The 4,436-nt window shown below is 43.0% G+C and overlaps 1 pseudogene; it reads right to left on the bottom strand.

Moving 5' to 3' along the window:
* Window positions 1–3,807: 3,807 nt before the first annotated feature.
* LOC102752582 lies at window positions 3,808–4,352 on the bottom strand (annotated as a pseudogene).
* Between the last annotated feature and the right edge of the window lie 84 nt (window positions 4,353–4,436).

Here is a 4,436-nt window from a genome sequence, read left to right as displayed (position 1 = left end):
AATGCTGAGCGTGTTGTCTCTAAAATATAACCCGCTGACATTGACATATATGTACTTTAACTCATTCGTCCCAACTTTATTAGGTACATATGTCTGCAGCAGACACAAATGAAACATTCCACAACTAGGCTCCAAGCCAAAAACTAATTTATTCTTTAATGTGCTAGTGATTACTCGGTGGTTCCTTGAGCAGAGATGACAGGTCTGAGCTAATGGAGTTGTGCTGTAAGTTAATATAAATCATGACAGAGCAATTAATTACAGAAACCACTGCAAATCCCTTTGTTAGTTTTCCCCATCACCAGAAGGATTTAATAATATTCATTTTGCTAAGTTCCAGTGACATTTACAAGTCCTAAACCAGTTTTAATCAAATCAATATCACTGGCTGCTAAATTTAGTTGTGCTTTGCTTGCAAGCCCTGGAATACATCGATACTAATGTTTCCTATCTCCTGTTCCAATGAGTCAAGCTGAATACCCATACTTGCTCTTCATTTGTTTACATTGAATAATTGGGATGGGGAAAAGAAGTTAAGACCCAGAGAACACTGGCTACCGGCAAGAATGAATTAGCAGGTAGAGGAGGAAATCTATAAATCAGTGATTACACATGCATCCTTGTATCTAATGTCCTTCATCATTCTCCCCTAACTAGTGTTAAAAAAAACCCAAAAAAAACAAACCCCCCAAAACACCACACTACTTCACGATCACGGAATTAGATTCACATTTCTGTAGACTTTTCAAGTGTGGCAGGTTAAAAAAAGCAAGATGAGACTTAGGCACTGAAGCAATGTGCTTTTCATATCCAAAGAGCATAACACCCTTTCAAACACCAGCTCGGCGTAATCTCTGTGTGTTCTTTGTTCTTTTGACATCTATAGTTGACATTGCCTTTTAAAATTGAATAAGTGGAAATTAGTTGGCCGTACGGATGCAGAGACGCGAAATCATCTCTGTAAAGAATAATAAACAATTCTTAATCAGGAATTGATTGCATTATAGATTTTTGGAACAAAACAGCCTGCTGTTCCTGGATGGCAGTGTTGCTAGATCAATATCAAGCCCTTTTTTGTTTCATCCACCCCCCCCCCCCCCGGGAAAAACTCTATCTCTGGAAAGAGTACAGCTCCCGCAGCGATGTGCCTTGCACATACTCAGTGGACTTTCTGGACGTGTTTTACCTTTTACATTTGCCGTGCTCCAGAGGTACTCAGCACTTTGGACTTTCTGCTGTGATCATTTCTGTTCCTCTTTATTTTCTTAGCAGATTGTAAGTGCCCGTAGGACGGGGACCTTGCTTTATCTATTTTCCCTCTCTACCTTAGATACCTAGCAAAGATATTTTCACATGGTATGGCTCAATAAATGTTCGGTAGCCAGATGAACATATGCTTCCCAGATGGGAGAGTGAGGAGGGTGTAAAACTCAAATTAGTTCATCAAATAACTTGCAAGAGCTGTGGAAGAATAGGTTGGATGCAGGAAAATGTTGTTAACCTCGGAGGGGTATTTTAGGCCTAAAGTTTATAATGAAAATCAACTTACAGAAGGCTAGCAAGGAAACCAGCACTTTGGGGTAGCTTGATGACCGGGGCGTAAAAGCTGGTGGTATCTGAACTTTTGTTCATCCTTGTCTTATGCTTCTAGCCCTGGTAACTTTGAGGTGGAGCAAAGAAGCCTAAATTGAGAGTCAGGGTTTGAACCCCATAGGACTTATGAGCTTTCTGACTTTACTAGGGGTGGGGAACGTTCTGGGTGCCCTTGTCATCAGTTGGTCTGGCCCTGCCAAGGCATTAGGGGTGAATATAGCAGGCTAGTTTTTAAGCTGATACTTTTGTATGTCCCATAAATAATGTTATAAATATCTAAATGGCCCTTGGCAGAAAAATGTTTCCCCACCCCTGCTTTAGATGAACCCAATTACGGTTTTTGACCTTGGGAAAGGCACTAAAATTTTTCTCAGACCCAATTTCCTCAACTTTATAGTAGGATAAGCAATGCCTGTGTTCCACAGTTGTGAGGAGTAACAGTTAGCATGGCCCGGGCAGCGTGGCTCAGTCGTTGAGTGTCGACCTTATGAACTCGGAGGTCACAGTTCAATTCCCTGTCAGGGCACATGCCTGGGTTGCAGGCTCGATCCCCAGTGTGGGGCGTGCAGGAGGCAGCTGATTGATGACTCTCTCTCATCATTGATGTTTCTATCTCTCTCTCCCTCTCTCTTCTTCTCTGAAATCAATAAAAATATTTTTAAAAAAGAGTTAGCATATATGAAAGTGGCTGGCTGAGCCCCCCTCCCAGAAGGCCTTTGAAATGGCAGCCATGGCAAGAAGGAGAGTGTTTAAACCTTTTTAAGCTGCAGGACACAAACGGAAGGGATGGACGAGTAACAGCTTCCTCTTCCTGTTATTTCCCGTTGTGGGAGTCTGACCCAGTGTGGGCCTTTCATTAGCTATAGGCTTGGTTTCCAACAAGGGGACCAAATTCCCTCTTTCTTTTTAAGGGAAAAATTAGTATAAATTGTATTACTTTCCATGTGTGTCAAGATCAAGAATTAGGAACATCATCTCATTCAGGAAAGCAGGGTGGGAAGTTATTTTTCATATAACCAAGCCCTGGAGCCCCTCAAGTCCCCTTTCAAGAGAGAATTTTTCAAAAATATATCTTAATGATTTTTTAGAGAGAGGAAGGGAGAGGGATAGAGAGAGAGAAACATCAGTCGCGGATAGAGAGAGAGAAACATCAGTCGCTGCCTCCTGCACGCCCCACACTGGGGATCGAGCCCGCAACCTGGGCATGTGCCCTGATGGGAAATTGAACTGTGACCTCCTGGTTCATGGTCTGATGTTCAACCTCTGAGCCACACTGGGTGGGGTACACTAGAAATTTTAGAAGACTCTTTTCTTTGTTTACTTGAGACTGTATTCTGATATAATGGCTAAGGAGCTTACCTGTACCTTTAATTCTAGAAGGGAAATGAACTGTTATTAAAAATTATAATGTGTCTCTAATAAGCTTAAGTATATACTGTTCCCATGTAGAAGGAGCCATAATCAAGTTTGTAAATTTTATTTTCCAGCAAAATACAAGGCTTGGGGCAAAATGATTTCTACTAACATTACTACTACCACCATTTCTGCTGCTATTACTATTATTATTATTACTACTAGTACTGCTGCTGATGCTACCTACATTTATTGAGTACTTACTATGACTGTTGTAAAATTGTCTCATATATTAACCTATTTATCCTCACATCCACCCTCTGACATAGGAATCATTAGGGAAGCTGAGGCATGTTTTGTAAGTAGTAGGGCTGTGTTTTGAACGTAAGTAGTTTGACTCCAGAGTCTGTGCTCTTAGTGAAAAAGGGTCCAAGGTCATGAGTTTGGAGATCCAGGTTCCAAATGGAAACCTTTGCTTAAGTAGCGGGATAGCCCTACAAATTCTTCCATTTCTTAGTGCCTCAGTGATTTCAATTGAAAACTGAGAATAACTACTAACTTGAAAAGCTTTGCTTCTCTCATGTCACAGTGAAAATACAAGTAGAATTAGACTCCACTTGCTTCTTGCATCTCTGGAATCATGCTAAGGAGAATCCAGGCCATAACCGGGGAGGTATTTTTAAACCTCATCTTCATTTTCTCCTCCACACCTTTGCCATCCTTGCTGGGTCCTAGAGCATGGCTAGCTCATCCCTTCACTCATTTTGTTTTAAAGGCAGATGAGGTTTTGTTTCATGGAAGGACTAACCTATGTTGCTGCCAAGGCCTCATTGTAAAGACAGGAGAGGGAGAACTTTGATTCTAGGTCTCTTCCTTCTTGGACAGAGCCTTGATGAGGTCCCCCTTCTTGGCTGGGAGGGGTCTTCACAGCGCCTGTGTGCTTCCTTGATGTTAGAATTGTGGGCCTCAGCTGGTCACTGGGGAGCTTTTTGCGAGCCTTGTCTGCCTTCAGCTTGTGGATGTGTTCCATGAGAATCTGCTTGTTTTTGAAAATGTTCTCCTTCATTTTCATGTACAGGCTGTGATCCACAGTGTGTCCTGTGAAGCCAGCACCGAATTCTCATCCTCCCCATCCAGGCTGCCTCGTCGGGCATGTGGGCACTGGCAGCACTCCTTCCCTTTACCCATGCCAACCTGCCTGCCCTTTGGCAGGCCCAGGTGTTTTGCCAGCATCCAGCCTGGACAGTCACAGGCTCCTGGATGATCAACCTTGTTCTGATCAGTTTCTGGAGCTGCTAACAGGAGTTGGCATTGCCTATGTCATTGGTCTCATTGGGGTCCAGCCAGACCTTCTTTTTGCCACAGTGAAGGGCACTGAAGTCGAGTCTCTTGGGAAGCCTGAGCATGCTCGTGGCTATGGCTGCAGTGGTGAAAGAAAAGCTTGTAACATGGCTCTGGAATCTGCCCCCAAACTCATCGTTTAACTGGAG

This window comes from Myotis davidii, unplaced genomic scaffold (assembly GCF_000327345.1).
Source record: "Myotis davidii unplaced genomic scaffold, ASM32734v1 scaffold163, whole genome shotgun sequence".
Classification (NCBI taxonomy): Eukaryota; Metazoa; Chordata; class Mammalia; order Chiroptera; family Vespertilionidae; genus Myotis; species Myotis davidii.
This window is presented reverse-complemented; position numbering and strand designations above follow the sequence as displayed.